A 19,775-nucleotide genomic window follows, 5' to 3' on the forward strand; every position below is an offset into this window, starting at 1 on the left:
TGGAACATCACACAATAGGGCAACATGGTAGCACATGTGGATAGCACAGTGGCTTCACAGCGCCAGGGCCCAGGTTCAATTCCCCGCTGGATCACTGTCTGTGCAGATTCTGCACGTTCTCCCCGTGTCTGCGTGGGTTTCCTCCGGGTGCTCCGGTTTCCTCATACAGTCCAAAGATGTACAGGTTAGGTGGATTGGCCATGCAAAATTGCCCTTAGTGTTCAAAAAGGTTAGGAGGGGTGTGTGGATAGGGTGGATGTGAGGGCTTAAGAGGGTCGGTGCAGACTCGATGGGCCAAATGGCCTCCTTATGCACTGTATGGTCTATGTAATACTGGGCGGGGCTTCCCCTTGATGAGGGAGGCCTGGTGGATATAAAGCCCAGGAGCTGGGGGAACCTTTCGGGGATTGGCGTTTGTACACTGAATTGTGTGATTAAACCTTTTTGTTTTGCCTCCATGATAGCTTCCACGTGGCCCTCTGTCTGCATCCAGCAGCAATAAAAGGGAGGAATTGTCATACATGCTATGAAGCAGTACTTGTATCTCAATTGAATTACGTTATTTATCAGCAGCATTGAAACGTCTGCTTTTGCAAAACCAATCCAAATATTTGGGATGTAATTCTGGTGTTTATTAGCAAAGCTGAGTGTGCACACCACTCTTGTTGCAGCACCAAGTGTTGCAGAGTGAAGAGGGAACATCAGCACATCTGGTCACATACACCCTGCAGAAAACCTGCACCCACCAAAACTTTGTACTCTTAGTTTAACAGAACCCCATTGGCCTTTCAGCCTTGTGCCCATTAATCTTCATTGGCTCCCCGTTCATCAACATATTGATTTTAAAATTGTTACCCTTCCTCTCTCTGTAAGCTCCTCCAGCCCCGCCCAACGACCCTCTGAAATCTTTGTGCCCCTTCAACTCTAGCCTCTTGTGCAGCACCCGATTCCTTCGGCCACCAAAGACTCTAAGCCCTGGAATTCCTTCCCTAAACCTCTCTGTCACTCCTCAGTTAAATGGATCCTCGATGCTTACTGCCGCAAGTCCTAATATTCACTTTGACTCGCTGTCAATCTTCATCTGACTGCGCCCCAGGGAGCATCTTGAGGCATTTTCCAACACTGATGGCAATTTCATAAATGCAAATCGTTGCCACTTGACTTACCAATTTTGCTCAAGTGTTGGCACTGGTCTAAAGAGGAGGAAAGACATGGAAGGGGAAAGAGATTGTTATGAGGTCAACGCCAAGCCATTTCAGCCTTTGCCCGATTGGCAGAGAACTGCATGGGCATCTGACCCACTGAAACCAGACGAGGATGATAAGAAATATGCGGACGGATGTTCAAATTCAGATTGAGAATTTGAGTTTGCCGCATTTTGTGGGTACTCGAGATTTTGTAGCAATTCCTTCCATAATGCCACTAATTTCAGTTCTATTAGACTGGGGCGGCATGGTAGCACAGCGGTTAGCACTGTGGCTTCACAGCTCCAGGGTCCCAGGTTCATTTCCCGGCTTGGGTCACTGTCTGTGCGGAGTCTGCATGTTCTCCCTGTGTCTGCGTGGGTTTCCTCCGGGTGCTCCGGTTTCCTCCCACAGTCCAAAGATGCACAGGTTAGGTGGATTGGCCATGATAAATTGCCCTTAGTGTCCAACAAGGTGGGGTTACTAGGTTATGGGGATAGGGTGCATGTGTGGGCTTAAGTAGGGTGCTCTTTCAAGGGCCGGTGCAGACTCGATGGGCCAAATGGCCTCCGTCTGCACTGTAAATTGTATGATTCTATTGTGGCATCTTTCTTAATCCCGCTGTCTCCCTTAAATTAGAGGACATTGCCATTTTTCTGCTTTCAGACAAAAAAATGAGTCATGGAGGGGTGAGATTATTACAGACACATCAGGGAAATCTGAATCGACACTTTTTACGTATTTTCTTTCCCGTAAATACTCCATCACCCAAATGGCCATGTATTCACCAGTTGCGTAGTCTGCCAATACAAACAGGCACAGAATCAATCACTCATAAGTTTCTGGAGGACCATCAACAGGAACATTAGAGCAGGAGGAGGTCCACAAGCCTGTTACACCATGCAATGAGATGAAAGGTGAGCTAACTCCATATGCGTCTTTGCTCCATAATCCCCTGAAATCTTTGGCTAACATAAATCTATCAATCTCAGTTTTAAAAATAACTTTTGATCAACTGCTGTTTGTGGAAGAGCGTTCCAACACCCTTTGTGTAAAGAAGTATTTTCTAAATTCACACTTGAAAGATCTGGCTCTAATGTTTTGACTGTCCGAGACTCCCCGACCAGCTGAAATGGTTTCTCTCCATCTCGCATCCGTCCCCTCCCTAACATCTTGGAAATTTTGACCAAATGATCTCTTAACCTGCCAAACTCCAGGGAATGCGACAACCCTAATTGCCTAATCTTTTCTCCTAATTTAACCTTTTGGAATCCAGGGATCATTCTGGGAATGATAGCAGGAAATGTTGGATAAACTCAGCAGGTCTGACAGCATCTGCAGAGGGGGAAGCAGAGTTAATTGCTCGGGTCCATGTGATTCTTCCTCAGAGCCATACGGCAGCGAAAGGTTCTCTTCACAGATAGCGCCTGACCTGTTGAGTTTTCCCGGCATTTTTTTGTTTGCTAAAGTGCTTGGCTTTTATCATTTATGGTAAATCTATCCTCCAGGGCCTCCATAGCCTTCCCAAAGTACCGTACCCGCGTTGTAAACTGCAGCAGCTAAACGCGCCTGCTCGGGAACTTTGTTCCCTTTTGGGAAGATCGTGCCTATGGATTTCTCTCCTTCATTGGCAGAGGTATAGAATATAAAAGTACGGATATAATGTTAGAATTGTATGAAACAGGGCAGCACGGTGGCGCAGTGGGTTAGCGCTGTTGCCTCACGGCGCCGAGGTCCCAGGTTCAATTCTGGGTCACTGTATGTGTGGAGTTTCCACATTCCCCCCGTGTTTGCTTGGGTTTCGCCCCCACAACCCAAAGATGTGCAGGCTAGGTGGATTAACCACACTAAATTGCCCCTGAATTGGAAAAAAATAATTGGGTACTCTAAATTTATTTTTTAAAAAGAGTTGGAGACAGAGACGCTAAACTCTTTTAAAAAGTACCTGGATCTGCACCTTAAGTACTCTAAGCTGCAGAGCTGTTCTAGGGCTGGCATGGACAAGGTGGGCCAAATGGTCTCCTTCTGTGCTGTAACTTTTCTACGATTCGAGTATGACTTCCACAACTTGTATTCTATTCCTCGAGCTGTTAAAGGACAACATTCCATTAGCCTTCTTGATTATGTTTGTGTGATCATATCCGCACTCCCCATGCACAAGAAATCAACATCAGGAGATGAAGGAAGAAAAGATAAGGTTGGGCTGTGGGGGGGCGAGGAGGGGGGAGTGCTGGCCGGGGGGGGGGGGGGGGGGGGGGGAGAGGTTAGGAAACCAAAGTGCAGCTGCAGCCAGAAGGGTGAGATTTTCTGTGTTGGTTTAAGGAAAGGACTCAGTTTACATTGAGTTCCGCTTCAGAGCTGAATCTGTATTTCAATCGTGATGCAAATCAAGTTTTTCCTTGATTCAAAACAGCTGCAAATGCCAAAACAAAACGCAGGCAAAACCAGCAAAGCTGGACATGGAGGCTGGCTGCTCGCCGCCTGCACAGTTTTAATATTGACTCTTGTAAATGTCTGGAAAAAAGGTTAAAACTCTGAGAATACAAACAGATAAAGCCCCGGGGTCCCAGGAGGTTAGAAGAGAATTCATACTGATGGAAATCTCTGTGCTCTGTACACTCAGGGCTGAGTTGGGCTGCAGTCAACTCTCCCGAGATCACTAGATTAGAAAGTGGTTGGAGTGACTGTGTACAGGATGGCTCTCGCGTCGCTTTATTAAAATTATTGACCTTCAGCAGCCTCGGTCGATTCAGCTCCTCCGAGCTGAACAGAATGTACACAACAATAGCAGAATTCAATCCTTTCTCTTTTAAAGAAAATCGATAAAACACATTGTGATGAACGGTATTAATAACTGCTGTAAACGGTACCTGACCTTTAATACCTTGCCCCTTTAAGATGCTTGGAACCCTGGGGGACTCCGCCTCTGGCTATGCCCCCAGGAAACAGTATATAGGATAAGGCTCCATGTGGTGAGCACACTTCTCTCAGATGCTGTTCAGTTCTCTGTAGATTAAAGCCTTTTGATTACCGACCTCGCTCTTGCGTCGTAATTGAGGGTGCCTCACACATTGAGCGGGATTGTCCGTTCCGGAGTCTCAGTGCTCCGAGGAATGGGGACTGGTCTCCACTGGCAGTAGGAACGCATCTGCGTGTCATTCCATGGGGTCCGCACTGCAACCGAGCGGGGTGGGCCCTAATCTCTCAGACAGAACCCGCACCCTTTTTAAAGTGTGTTCCGACCTCGGTTAGCTGCTGCAGCCCCCCCACCCTGGATCGTAGGCAGAGCATCACCCCACCCTAATTGCTGGGAAGCCCCCCCGCCCCCTGTCCCAGAACTCCTCTTCAGCCCCCAGAGGCCCCCCCCATGTGCACCCCTCCTCACACTCCCAGATCCCCCACCCCCCCCTGCTTCAGTCCGCCACCTCATTGCCCCCTTCAGGCCGTACCCCTTGGCAGTGTCAACCTGGAACCTTGCAGTCCGGGTGGGGGGGTAGCAATGTGGTAATTACCCTCCCAACAATAGCCGTCAAGGTGCCGAGCAGTGTCCTTCCTGGGAGGTGGGGGTCGGGGGGGGGGGGGGGGTAGTGGGGGAGGGCTTGTGCTGGGCTGGAGGGGCTGAGGTCGGGGGTCTCTCGCCCCCTGGACTCCAGGATATCCCGACACCCCAAATATCACCACCTCTAGATCCGGGGTCACCTTCACCCCCAACACCCCGGGAATTATGTCCGCAAACCCCTGTCAGAACCCCTTCAGTTTCGGACATGCCCAAAACGTGTGAAGATGATTCACGGGCCCTCCCGCGCACCGGCTACACCTGTCCTCTACTCCCTCAACCTACTCATTCTCCTTATACACTTTGGGGTCTCCTTCTTGAACGCCATGTTAGGGATTCCAGATAGTGAGCTGGAGTTGGCCGCTGTTGGCTGCAGACGGTGAAGGTGGATGTCCCTGCCTTTGTCTTGTTGCTAGCCCAGAGGCGGGTTCTGCTAGGGTGGAGTTCTCCTACTCCACCCAGGGCCTCGGCCTTGTTGGGAGATCTGGTGGAGCTCTCACACCAAGATGATCAATGAAACTCTTCCAAAACCTTCTCCATTTACTCTTGCCATCAAGGACATCACTCTCTTCCATTTCAGAATATTCCAACAGCTCATTGTCAAACCCTGGCTCCCACATTTAGTGGGACTGCCTATACCCCACCCCTGCGGTAATCAAGAGCAGCAAGTTTAAGCTGACATTTACTGAGGAGTTGGTCACCTTCCCCTCGAAAAGAAAGCCTTTTCGCAAACTTGGGCAATATTAAGAGAAGAGGAACAATGAGTGGATGCAAATGAGGATTGGACGCGGAAGTGGATGTATGGCGTTATGAGAAAGGACAAAATTAGGAACCAGGAGGTCAGTGAAGACTGTGGGAGCATCGGAGGAAGTAGCTGAGACGAGATTGAAATTGTACGGTTATAGAGAGAGAGAGAATGCGGCGAGATGAGTAATGGAAGTGGGACAGCCAGGAAGGAGGAGAAGAATGGGAAGAACTAAGACCAGATGGAAAGCTGTGGCAGGGAGAGTCCGAAATGCAGTTGATTGGAGGCTGAATAGGTGACTGACAGGGGGAGAGGGAGGAGGGTGATCAACCAGCATGGAGGAGGCCCCAAGTGAGCAGGAGGAAGCCTAATGAAGATGGAAGTGTGAACATGACAAGAAGGACATTCCTCTAATATATCAAATTAAGGTACCGGCTTAAAATGTTTTGTATTCAAAATGTAGGCAATGATCCGAAGGAAATGTGAATTAACTAGCACACAATGCTTTTTCTGCAGGCACAATGAGTTAAGTAGCAGCATGTTGTTGTATTTTGGGTTTTGACCAGGAGGTGGATAAGAGATAATACGCAATTTCCTTATCAAGATTTAGAAAACACGAAGATAGGATGCGCTTTAAATAGAACGGAAACCAGGAAAACATGAATGGTATCTGAACTTGAAACAAATGCCTCTTTCAGGCAGGAGTTTCACAGATGATTCATTGTTGCTGGTTGGTCCCAGGTTATGCTGACACAATGCAGCAGGAAGATATGGGGATTGAGATGGTGTCGAACAAAGTTCCATTCAATTGAACACTCTTATCGGCGTGGCACCTGGCTGCAGCCTGGGCTGGGCCTGTTGGCAGAAAGGAAACGAGCCGTTGCGTATCTGGTTTATTCTGGAATGCATCCAATAGGGATGAATCCTATCAATTCCCCCGAATGTGCGTACGTTGTCACCAGCATATCCACAATCATGCACAAATTCCCATTCGTACACGCACCGAAGGAGGAAGCTCATTTTCCTGCAGCACAACAATCCACGTCCACAACATCGGGGCAGGGGTCCCCAGTGGGTTGCTGAAGCTTGGCTGTCGAGCTCAGAAGCACCTTGCGACAAGCAGTCACCCACCTGCGGTTCTCCCCAAATAGGACGGCGAGAGGGCAGGCAGGATCATGACAGCTATGGGGCCTATCTGAGGCCTTCCAGCTTGAAAACAGCAGCACGACGCCAGGGCAGGTAAGTGAGAGAGAGAGAGAGAGAGACAACCTTCCTGTGGTGAATGTGATTCACACTATATATAGTTGCCAATATCACTCCATGTATATATGTTCGTTATCTACCCATTGTAAGTGCAGTTGCACTATCCGACCACCAGGGGGAGTCGCTCTGGGAGTACGCGAGAGTTTGTACTGGGCTCCTCCCTTGGCTCCGCCCAGGACTCCTCCCCCTGGGACCGATGTATAAAGATCAGTGCCTTAGAGCCAGTTCACCTGAAGTTCAACGACGAATAGGCTGGCTCTATTGTAAGTGTATTAAAGCCTCTGTTCAGATCCAACTACACGTGTTCGCTGAATTGATGGTTCCATCACTTCCAAAATGGAGGGGCCCTCGCTTCAGCATTGCTTTGGATTTGGTTAGAAAGGGAAGGCCTCTGCAGCCAGGTCACCATTGTGAAGTGTGTGGGGGGGGGGAGAGGGGGGCATCCTTCCGGGGATGGCACATGGCTGCTGCTGCACTCAGGGAGGCACTGGGGGGGGGGGGGGGGGGGGTGTGTGGGGGGAGGCACCCAGGCCTGCCTAGAACGCTGGCCCCTACGCCAGCTGGGGGGGAACCTGGAAGCCGGCTGGGAAATCCCAGTCGCCTTCCGCCAATGAGGCCTTTACTCACTTCAATTGTCTGCCCACCCTCTCATCCCTCTTCCAAGAAAATGTTTCGGGAGCGGGATGGAACCACGATGCCAGCTGGTGGCATTATTTTTAGCACCTGCTCATTTCCACCTGCTGGTCTAGCTGGCTGGTTCTAAATAATCAAGTCATAGAATCATAGAATTTCCAGTGCAGAAGGAGGCCATTCGGCCCATTGAGTCTGCACCGGCCCTTGGAAAGAGCACCCTGCTGAAGCCCACACCTCCACCCTATCCCAGTAACCCGACCTAACCTTTTGGACACTGAGAGGCAATTTAGCGCGGCCAATCCACCCAACCTGCACATCTTGGGACTGTCAGAGGGAACCGGAGCACCCGGAGGAAACCCACGCAGACACGGGGAGAACGTGCAGACTCCGCACAGACAGTCACCCAAGGTCGGAATTGAGCCCGGGACCCTGGAGCTGTGAGGCAGCAGTGCTAACCACTGTGCCACCATGCCGCCCATAAGTCCTGGGTAAATGAATGATTGCTCCAACCGGGAACAGTAGAGATTTTTTAAATCTACACATGCTAACAGGAAAATCAATTCATGAGGAAAAAATACCAATGTGGAAGAAAAAGGATCCACTGCCTGGATTTTATATGGCTGACTGAGTGACAGAAAACTCTCTTTATGAAGGTGTTTCTGGACTCGATTGGGAAACACCAGAACAGATTAAACCCAATCTGTTGCTCAGCTCGCTTCAAAGATGGGTGGAATATTCAAAATTATACTTACGGTAGGAGAAAGGATAAAGGTTTATGTTTATAACGCTACATGAAAAGGGTTGCCCGTGCAAAGCATGGTATAGGTCAATTAGACCGAATGACGTCCTTCTGCGCGCTGTATTCCTGGTAACCAGGTGACTTGTCAAATCTGAATGTGAATAAACTCTGGAGTAACGGCTGGTCCTTGTTTACACAACCTGGAGTCCAGCTTCACTGAAAAAAATCAGCAGGACACCATTGTACTCAATGTAAAAAAAATCACAGAATGATAACAGAAACGGTGCAGAGTCTGGATGGACGTACAAATTATCGAATCATGGAATTTACAGTGCAGAGGAAGGCCCTTCAGCCCATCGAGTCTGCACCGGCCCTTGGAAAGTGCACCCCACTTAAGCTTAAACTCATGCCTCCACCTTATCCCCGTAACCCAGTAACCCCACCTCTCCTTTTTGAACACCAAGGACAATTTAGCATGGCCAATCCACCTAACCTGCACATCTTTGGACCGTGGGAGGAAACCGGAGCACCCGGAGGAAACCCACGCAGACACGGGGAGAACGTGCAGACTCCGCACAGACAGTGACCCAAGCCGGGAATCGAACCTGGGACCCTGGAGCAGGGAAGTAATAGTGCTAGCTACTGTCCTACCATGCCACAAATCCTTTGTGGAGGAAATCTGGTTGGCTCCATGCATTTGCACCTATCTTTCTTTTAGTAAATTTAGAATACCAAATTCTTTTTTTCCAATTAAGAGACAATTTAGTGTGGCCAATTCACCTACCCTGCACATCTTTGGGTTGTGGGGGCGAGACCCACACAGACAAGGGGAGAATGTGCAAACTTCACATGGACAATGACCCGGGACCGGGATCGAACCCGGGTCATCGATGGCGTGAGGCAACAGTGCTAACTACTGCGCCTGGGTTTGCACCCATCTAGGATATTAGACAAATGAGAATTGGCTCTTCAATATATCAACCTGTAGTCGAAAAATAGGGCTGTCCACAGCAGTGTTTGTCAAACTTTGTTGCCATGACCCACTTTTACCCGCTGGCCAACCTTGGTGACCCACCATTTTCACTTACCTTTGATGCGACAGGTGTGCCTGCGAGGTCCTCATGATCTCACTCCAATCAGCTTCACAGGAAGGGAGGGCAATGCGCAGATCAAGTGCAGCAGAGTTAAGCCGGCTCCTTAGTGCTGCCTTCATCTTCGTGAGGATGGAAAATCCAACCTGGCCGGTTTGTGTCTCTTGCTCCCACTTCCTTCAAACAAATCGATCCATCTTCAGTTCCTCACAGTCCTGTTGCCTTGCTTGCTCGCAGCTCGAAAATGGAAGTATCTCTCTGCGGTCTCCTTTGTCTAAATTTATATTATTACGGTCGTAGTGTTGCCACAAAGAAAATGCAGACTTTGTACTAAATCAAAGTGAATTTATTTACACTACGCTATAAATTGTGAATTGTTAAGTACGCTGAAAAAGCTAAATATTAGATCAAATAACTGCAATACACAGAACTACAGAAAAACACGACTGTCTCTAACCCTCTTGACTAACTCACTCCAAGAGCACGTGGACCACCGTCTGGCCGTGAGATGTGCTCTTACTCTATCTAGTGGCTGGATGCTATAATTACACATTATTCTACATGATCATTCTTATATACAAAAATGATATACTATATATACAAAGATAATATACTAGATATCATTACACTCTCCTCCGTGATTTTGCACCAAATGCAGTGTACGTGCCAGGCGTGTGGCTTGCTCTCTGCCGCCTCTTCTGGCGGGAGGTCTGCATCAGTCGCATTTAAGCCGGCCGCGGCTGGCATTCTCAGTTTAAAAGCTGGTCACGGCCATTGGGCACTTCTCCCGCAGTCGGGAACACCGCGACCGATCACTCCGTGACCCTCCGCACACCCACCTGCGACCCACCCCTGGTTCGCGACCCGCAGTTTGAAAAGCCAAGGTCTCCAGTCTCACAGATGAGCCAGAATCGCGTCAATTTCACGCAGCCCGAATAAAACATTCAGTCAGTACGTGATTTAGATATGTTTCGAACAGTGCTACAGGTGTATTAGCCTGTGTGACAAGTAGTCGAGATGAAGAAGGCATTAGTGAGATGAATACAGAACGTGTGAGTGTGGGTAATGTGTGTGCCTTTCGTTGTTCTACCCGAAGCTAGCTTCCCTGCATGTCTGTCAGCTGAGAAGCTGTCATTGAAGTGGAGTTACTTTCACAGCCTGTCACACTGATCAAAGCTTTCTAAATGTGTTCAATCAATAGTGACGATGTACTGCAAGAATCAGCCATTAGTTCGACAGTTTTGCAAAAATGTCTTTCAGCCGAGCATTATGAACAGGAACCATCAGAGCTTGTCTGGTGGAGCTGGTTACAACAGCAAGTTAGCTTCTCGAGGAAAAAGCAGCATCTGTGAAATGATCACATTCCTCACTGGCGCAGGGGGGGGGGGGGGGGGGGGGGGGGGGGAGAATATCGGCGGGGAACAGCCTGGCAGACTATATCTGTCAATCCTCAATAACCCACTCCAGGACTACTCCAGATTAGTGTCTGAGGCCACCTCCAGCAAACAGGAGGTAATTTAATACGATTCTGCACATTAGGGTTGGACCTGCTTGAAACGGATCACTACAAATCCTCATTAATCCAATGGATTGCTGTACATATTCTATTGGAATCTGTCCAACTTGGGAGATGATGGACAGCATCCGGGGTGTATGTCAGTTCTTATTGAACGTCGGCTATTGTCACAGTAAGAAGTCTTACGACACCAGGCTAAAGCCCAACAGGTTTGTTTCGAATCACTAGCTTTCGGAGTGCAGCTCCTTCCTCAGGTGAAAGCTCTGAAAGCTAGTGATTCGAAACAAAGCTATTGGACTTTAACCTGGTGTTGTAAGACTTCATACTGTGCCCACCCCAATCCAATGTTGGCATCGCCACATCATTGTCTGTTGTAGCTGTAGAAGGCAATTTGTAAGTGGCAATCCCTTGCGCAGCTGGCACAGATGAATAGCGTTGGTCCAAGGGCGATGTTTTTTCTGATGGGTTCTCTCTGCCACCATCTTCCCATTTCTTTTGCCCTCTGATTTCTCCACGTCATCCCTGTCTGCTTGACCCCGGACATTCAGGTTAGAGGCATCAACAGTGATCCCGGGCAACTTGAAGCCTCACTTGCAGACATCCTTGTGTAACAGGCATGGTGACCTGTTAGCCTCTTGCTGATAGCAAGCCTGCCACAGAGCATTTCCTTGGGGATGCCGCCAGAATGACCCAACTAACGGAGTTGCCACTGACTTGGGAGCAAACGTGTTTCACGTTGGCGTGTTTTCATATTTGCCACTCTGTCTTGCCAAGAGATGCCCAGTATTCATCTGAGGCAATGGAGGTGAAAGCTGTTCAGTTGCTATTCTTGGCTTGTGTGTGTTGTAGATGCCTCACTACTGTAAGGGAGAGCTGCTAAGAGTACAAGCTTCATACACAGAGTTTTGTACTTTTGGTTGGTCCACACTCAACGACACAACTTTGACTTGACAGCTGCGGCGTTGGCAATCCCGGTGCTGATTTTGGCATCGAAAGGTGCTGGGAACACACAGAGCTTTGTATTTTCAGGAAGTTTTCCGTTGGTCCACATTAGACTTTTCAACTTTGACTTGACAGCTGTGGCCTTGGCAATCCCGGTACTGATTTTGGCATCAAGGACAGGTTGCTGGTAAGTGTTGATCCAAGGTACATGAAGCGGTCAACAATCTCCAGAGTGAGGTTGTCAAGGTGTAGTCTCTACATCCTAGCCCTAAACGTTGGTCATCCGAATGCTGATTGTCACTGCAGACCCCTTTGCAAGCCCAGGACAGCCAATCTACGAGCTTCAGTGTGAGGTGTTAGCGCGACATAATCCACAAACAACGACTCTCAGACTGGGTCATTGTGCACTTTGATCTTGGCATGCTTTCAAAGAACCTGCATCGTCACAATGCATCTCGTCCTTTCAAGGAACCTGCATCGTTACAATGGGCCAACTGGCCTCGTTCGATGCTGTGGAGTTCTCTTTCTGGGATCTTGCTGTGTGCAGATTGGCTACTGCGTTTGCCTACAGAACAACAGTGACTTCACTTCAGAATTAGTCCATTGATTGGAAAGTGTTTTGGGTGCCCTGTAAATGTGATAAATATATTACTTTCAGCCTGGGATGATGAATAAGTGGGAAAAATAAACTATCCAATCATTTTGACGTCAAGTATAGATTTTTCTTTGCCAATTATTTACTGGTACCACATAGAAGAATTATTTTACACAGTGAGTTCTGATGACTTTGAATATATTGTCTGTAAGGGTGGTGGAAGCAGATAGATAATTTAAGGGGAAAGAATTGAGGGATTGTAGGAAATAAGGCACGGTGTGGATTGATTTGGTAGCTTTCAAAAAGGTGGAACAGGGAGGGTGGGCCAAACGCAATCTCTGTGCTGTACGATTCTATTCATAGAATCATAGAATTTACAGTGCAGAACAAGGTCATTCTAGCATTCCAAGAGGCCGTCTAAGAAAACATGGCTGCAATCTAACAAGGAGAGACAGTGAGTAAAGGCTAGGGCGAACAAGGTTGGGGAGTGCGGGGGGAGACAAAACGTCCGCCGTCACCGGCTCACTGATCCATTGTTGCCGACAGCTGGTTAAAGAACAGTATGGGAGCAGGTTCAGGGACAGATCTGGCTGGCCAACCTCCAGGGTATATACAACCCAAGAGACTAAAGGTTACGGTCAGTGTGGAGGATTGAAGACAGAGTTTTTTCTGTTGTTTAGATGATATTTCTGACGAACTGTCGACTTGTTTTCATCTGGTTGCGATCCAGATCTAAGCTCAAACTGGGGTCATTTCTGAAGGAACTAACTGCTCCAGTGTTGATCCTGGCCCAGATCAGGAAGCCTTAACTAAACTGCCTCGGATTAAGTAAACTAATAAAACTAGTTGATTTCCTGTAGTGTTGCACACAGTGAGGTAACCCCAAGTCTAGTTTCCAGTTGAAGTATGATTAGGGGTTAGGGGTATTTAGACTAGGTCTCGCAGACAAACAGTTCCCAATTTGAAATGAAGCGTTCCGCCCTTATTTTTATGTTGCCGTCAGAAATCTCTGCATTCATTTTTTTTTCCTTTTTGAAAATTAATTTAGAGTCGCCAATTTTTTTTCCCCCAATTAAGGGGCAATTTTAGCGTGGCCAATTCACCTACTCTGCACATCCTTGGGTTGTGGGGGTCAGACACACGCAGACACGGGGAGAATGTGCAAACTTCACACGGACAGTGACCCAGAGCCGGGATCGAACCTGGGCCCTCAGCACCGTAGGCAGCAGGGCTAACCCACTGGGCCACCGTGCCGCTCTACGCACATTTGTAATGGAAGCTGTCTATTTGTAAATCTGTAATTACATCTTCCCAGCAGCGGTGGCAGTGCACTGCCTCCTCTGGGTGAGAGGATGTAATTTCAGCATGATATGTTCACAAAGGACATTTCCATCACAAGGTTCGGAGACTTTTTTATTTTATTTTTAATTTTTTTTATTTTATAAATTTAGAGTACCCAATTATTTTTTCCAATTAAGGGGCAATTTAGCGTGGCCAATCCACCTACTCTGCACATTTTTGGGTTGTGGGGGCGAAACCCACGCAGACACGGGGAGAATGTGCAAACTCCACACGGACAGTGACCCAGAGCCGGGATCGAACCTGGGACCTCAGCGCCGTGAGGCAGCTGTGCTAACCACTAGGCCACCGTGCTGCCCTTGGAGACTTTTTATGATGGATAAGGTTGATTAGACACAATTGCAAGATTTTTAAATTCGTTCTCGAGATCGCTGGGCAGGGAGGAGGATCGGTGAATCCAGTCTGAAGCTGGGTCACGGTGGGTGAACTGGTTCCAAGTCCCTGCTGAGCTAACTGACTTCTAGTAAGTAGGCAGACCACAGCAATTGACATGGTGACATTGGACAAGGGAAGAGAATAGCAATTAGGCTTTCGCCACTGACAGCTAAGCAACCACCCCGATGGGGAGTTTGTGCTTAGATGACAAGAGGTAATGTGATTCAGTTCCTGTATGATACATCCCTTGGTCAAATGCCACAACTCATTGCCTCGGTTTGCACGTGAAGTTGAGTTCTGCTGCATATCTAGCAGAGTAATGCCACCACAATGTGATCAGCTCTGAGATATTTCCCATGACCTGGCTGAATAAAGCTGGAGGTGCAGTTAGCAGACTTTTTGAACGATCTGGAAGTCAGGACAGTACAGTCCAAAGACCAAAATCAGACTATCACAGCAATGTAAAGTCAGTCCTGCTATATGAATCTGAATGCTGGAGGGTAGCGAAGACAGACATGAGCAAGGTCAATGTCTTTCATAACAGTTGACTACATAACATCTGCAAGATCTACTGACCAAATAAAATTTCCAATGAGGACCTGTACACGAAGATGACTGCCACAGCACTTTCCTTGAGATTAAGGAGAGCTGGCTAGGATGGCTCGGACACGTGCTAAGGATGTCCCAAGAGAGAATACGGAAGGTTTCTCTAAGATGGACACCACCTGGGAAACATAGATGGGACAGTCCCAAAATAACATGGCATAGGACTGCAGTGACTGAATTGGAAGAGATGGGACTTACCTGAGGCGAGGTACAAGCCACAGGACAACAGCGTCCGATGGAGGATTGTTGCAGCCTTATGTCCTACCCCAGATCAGGAGGATAACGATGCCTTTACTGTAAAACTGCGGGAGTATTGAATGGAACAATGCACATGTGAAATATAAAACCAATAAAATTATGTTGTTCGGACAACATGAAGGCAAACTAACTAACTAACAAGCAAACAAACTAATATTTTTGTATCTCAATAAGATGTTGATGTTCTGTGTAATTACATTGCACAAAAGCACTCTGTTTCACTCCTGTACTTCATAATATTGTATTTTCAGCTTAGCTTTCACCGTGTTTTTGCAGGAGCTCGCTAACCCTGCCCTTGAAATCCCAACACCGTGAGCAGGTCCCGCTCCAGAATCCACCCACACTCACCGTTATCCCACATCTCTCCCAATCCCCCAAGAAATTGGAGACTGTCGGGGCTCAAACCACGGATCAATTTAATTTTACACTAATGGTGGTTTTAAAATTCACCTGGCAGTGTATGATTAACAGTCTTGTGCAGGATTCCACTGTGCCCTATTTATCAGTCATTAACCCATTTAAACAAGTTAATGGCTGTACTCGTTTTGTAGATTAAAGGTTTTAACGATTGTGCCATTAAAGGAAATGAAGACCCCCCCAACCCAAAGTTCATTTGATTTAGCACCAATTCCATTCAGTGATGGTGGGCGTATTTGATGACTGGAATCATACTAATGGAAAGTAAGACTATTTTGATAAATTGCTGAATGATTAGACGTCAATGGGATAGAGATCCAGAAGACTATTTAATCTGGCCGAAATCGTGATTCAACTTTAATGCCGATTCTCATCGAATAAATTCCAAACAAAAGAGAAAATGCTGGAAAATCTCAGCAGGTCTGGCAGCATCTGTAGGGAGAGAAAAGAGTTGTTCTCCCTACAGATGCTGCCAGACCTGCTGAGATTTTCCAGCATTTTCTCTTTCGTTTCAGATTCCAGCATCCTCAGTAATTTTCTTTCATCCAGTGAATAAATTCCAAATCCAACCTATCAGGATCCAGACCCAAAATATTGATCCAACGAACCCGAGTTGGCCGCTTGATCTCCGATAAAATCATTCCGGCTCAGTCACAATAATAGCTTTCATTAAACGTCAGTTTCACGCATCCTGTAATATTTCTTTAGCTGGAATAATTCCAGGCTTCTTTAACCATCATCGCTCAGCCTTTGGGGTGGAAAACTGGTTTGAAACTGGTTTCTGTGCATTATGTATTAAAATCAACATATGGGTTAGAGATGATCCAAATTAAAATACTCGCCTCATGTTTTTCATGCACGCACAGGAACATATGATCCAGAAAGTTGCAAATTAGGGAGGAATTAAATGTCTCCTAAGTGTCATAATTTCAAGCTTACAATATAATTAACAACTGTGTAATCCACAGGCAATCAGGTCATAAACAGAATCAACGCCACTGTGCCATTAACATTCAAAACTATTTGGCACATAGTGTTTTTTAAAATATCTTTGTGAATCTCTTTAAGACTTTGTTTTCATACCAAAGGTACCATATAAATACACGTTATTTTTATTATTGGTTAAACTTGGACACTGGTATGTATTTGTCTCCAGGTGTTTTGTTTGTCCCATGCTTTGGGGGAGACGTTGGCATAATGGTAATGTCACTGATCTATCGATCTAGAGGCCCAAGCAAAAATGCTCTGGGGACATGGATTCAAATCCCACCAGGGCAGCTGGAGGTGTCTCAACTCAATGAATTAATAAATTCAATTGATCAGTTTTTTTTTTATAAACCTGGATTTGAAAGTTAGCAATAGAACATAGAACATAGAACAGTACAGCACAGAACAGGCCCTTTGGCCCTCGATGTTGTGCCGAGCAATGATCACCCTACTCAAACCCATGTATCCACCCTTTACCCGTAACCCAACAACTCCCCCCCTTAACCTTACTATTAGGACACTACGGGCAATTTAGCATGGCCAATCCACCTAACCCGCACATCTTTGGACTGTGGGAGGAAACCGGAGCACCCGGAGGAAACCCACGCACACACGGGGAGGACGTGCAGACTCCACACAGACAGTGACCCAGCCGGGAATCGAATGATCATACTATCATCAATTGTTGCAAAAACCCATCTGGTTTACTAATATCAGTAAAGGAAGGCAATCTGCCACCTTTATCCAGCCTGGCCGACATGTGACTCCAGACCAACAGCAATGTGGTTGACTCCTAACTGCCCACTGTCCGTGTGGAGTTTGCACATTCTCCCCGTGTTTGCGTGGGTTCGCCCCCACAACCCAAAAGATGTGCAAGGTAGGTGGATTAGCCACGCTAAAATTGCCCCTTAATTGGAAAAAAAAAATAATTGGGTACTCTAAAAAGACTCTTAACCGGTCTCTGAAATGCTCTAGCAAACCATTCAATTGTAGCAATGTGGGATGGGGTGGGCAGAAAATGCTGTCCTTGCCGTGATTCCTACATCCCAAATAGAAGATCTTTAAAATGTTTCTAGAGAAACAAGCACTGCTGGAAAACTGGTTTGAAACTGTTTTCTGTGCATTGTGTATTAAAATCAACCCATGGGTTAGAGATGATCCAAATTAAAGTGGTCACTTGCCTCACTTGGGCAGCAGGGTAGCATGGTGGTTAGCATAAATGCTTCACAGCTCCAGGGCCCCGGCTGGGTCACTGTCTGTGTGGAGTCTGCACGTCCTCCCCCGTGTGCGTGGGTTTCCTCCGGGTGCTCCGGTTTCCTCCCACAGACCAAAGATGTGCAGGTTAGGTGGATTGGCCATGCTAAATTGCCCGTAGTGTCCTAATAAAAGTAAGGTTAAGGGGGGGTTGTTGGGTTACGGGTATAGGGTGGATACGTGAGTTTGAGTAGGGTGATCATGGCTCGGCACAACATTGAGGGCCGAAGGGCCTGTTCTGTGCTGTACTGTTCTATGTTCATGTTTTTCTTGCACGCACAGGCACAAGGTTACCGTTCTTACTAATGCAGCAACTTATTTCTGGAAGATGAGCAAAGGACCAATGAGCTACATTTTTCTCCACTCTTTTTAAATACATTTTGATAACCCAATTCATTTTTTCCAATTAAGGGACAATTTAGCGTGGCCAATCCACCTACCCTGCACATCTTAGGGTTGCGGGGGCGAAACCCACCCAAATACCGTGAGGCAGCAGGGCTAATCGCTGCGCCATCGAGCTGTCCCTATTTTTCTCCACTCTTAAGAAGAGCTCGAGCTCGTCATATCCTCAACCTCCGTTTCCCAATAGAAATTGGAATTCCATTCTACCCTCTGTAAAAGTGAGGTCATCTAAAATTCTGCTGCCTCAGTCACCACCCCTATCATCCATGTGTTCACTGAGCTATATTTTCTCCTGAGCAAGCAATGTTGTTATTTTCAAATGCTCATCCTTGTTTTCGAATCCCTCCGTAGCTCCATCCAACCCCATCAGTGCAATCTCCTCCAACTCCAGTTCTGGCTTCTGGAACATCTGTGATTTTATCACACCTCTATTGGCAGCTGTGCAGCGCTGGCCCTAGGGTTGCTGGCGCCCCAGGCAAGCTGAACTTCGGCGCCCTTCGGGGGGGGGGGGGGGGGGGGGGGGGGGGTGGGCAGGGGGGCCGGGGGCGGGGGGGCGTGGCCGGCGGGGGGCAGGGCGGAGGGGCCGGAGGGGGGGGGCGGAGGGGGGGGGCCGGAGGGGGCCCGAGGGGGCGGGCCGGAGTGAGCCCGAGGGGGGGGGGCCGGATTGACCACCGGCGAGCCTAGATCCAACCGCCATGTTTGCGCGGGGCGACCTGAGGGAGGGCGGCCACCGCGCATGCGCTGGTTGGCACCAGCCCAACTGCGCATGCGCGGGACCCGAGTCTTTTACATGGCGCCCCTAGCACATGGCGCCCCGGGCGACTGCCCGAGTTGCCGGTACCTTGAGCCGGCCCTGCAGCTGTGCCTTCAATTGCCGAGAGCCCATTCTCTGCAATCCCCTCCCTAATCCTCTCTGACTCTCCATAATAATGATAATAATCTTTATCGTCACAAGTGGGCATACATTAACACTGCAATGAAGTTACTGTGAAAAGCCTTGAGTCGCCACACTCCGGCGTCTGTGCGGGTACACAGAGGGAGAATTCAGACTGTCCAATTCACCCAACAGCACGTCTTTTGGGACTTGTGGGAGGAAACCGGAGCACCCGGAGGAAACCCACGCAGACACAAAGAGAACGTGCGGACTCTGCACAGACAGCGACCCAAACTAGGAATCGAACCTGGGACCCTGGCGCTGTGAAGCAACAGTGCTAACCACTGTGCTACCGTGTTCCTAATTAATTTGTTTGTATCCTTCAATTACCTTTGTAAAATGAATATTTCTCTCTCTTTGAAGGAATTTTTAAATTCTCATTTGCTTTGGCCCCTCATTACGGTAGCATGAGATGCAGCTCCTCAATACTCTGATGAACAGGTGACCTATATTATGGATGATGCCTAGATGTCGGTGAGAGGGAGGGGTGAAAGAGAGTGGCCAAAATTGAAATTATTGCAAATATTTCCACCCACGTACATTTTTTTCTTCCGTCTGTGGAAATGCCCGATTGCCGAGGACTTTCCTGGGTGAAGTCAGAATGAGATCAATATTATTCTGTGATTTGGATAGTGCCCCGCAGTAAGTTGATTCTGATTCCTTCTGAAGAAGGTAGAAGTAGCAAGAAAAGCAACATGCATTCATTTGGCACTCTTAACCATGTAATATACCCCAGGGGGGTTCACAGGAGCATTACAAATTAAAATGTGACACGGAGCCAAACTGGGAGATAACAGATCAGCCATGATCTCATTGTATAGTGAACCAGGCTCACGGCTGAAGTGCCCCCTCCTGCTTCTATATTCCAAACTGGGCCTGCTGACCAAAACTTTGGTCAAAGAGATAGGTTTGCAGGAAC

General features: G+C 47.8%; 1 protein-coding gene across 4 annotated transcripts in view; it reads left to right on the forward strand.

Moving 5' to 3' along the window:
* The window catches only part of LOC119978392 (prickle-like protein 1), a 138,594-nt gene that overhangs the window by 51,552 nt on the left and 67,267 nt on the right, over positions 1–19,775 (forward strand). The window contains exon 1 of one of the 4 annotated variants that reach the window (XM_038820014.1): positions 6,528–6,724. The exons of the other annotated variants lie outside the window; for them this stretch is intronic. The gene's annotated coding sequence lies outside the window, so the exon portion shown is untranslated. Of the gene's footprint in view, positions 1–6,527; positions 6,725–19,775 lie in introns of those variants that run through there. 4 annotated transcript variants of the gene reach the window in all.

Source organism: Scyliorhinus canicula, chromosome 15 (assembly GCF_902713615.1).
Source record: "Scyliorhinus canicula chromosome 15, sScyCan1.1, whole genome shotgun sequence".
Lineage (NCBI taxonomy): Eukaryota > Metazoa > Chordata > Chondrichthyes > Carcharhiniformes > Scyliorhinidae > Scyliorhinus > Scyliorhinus canicula.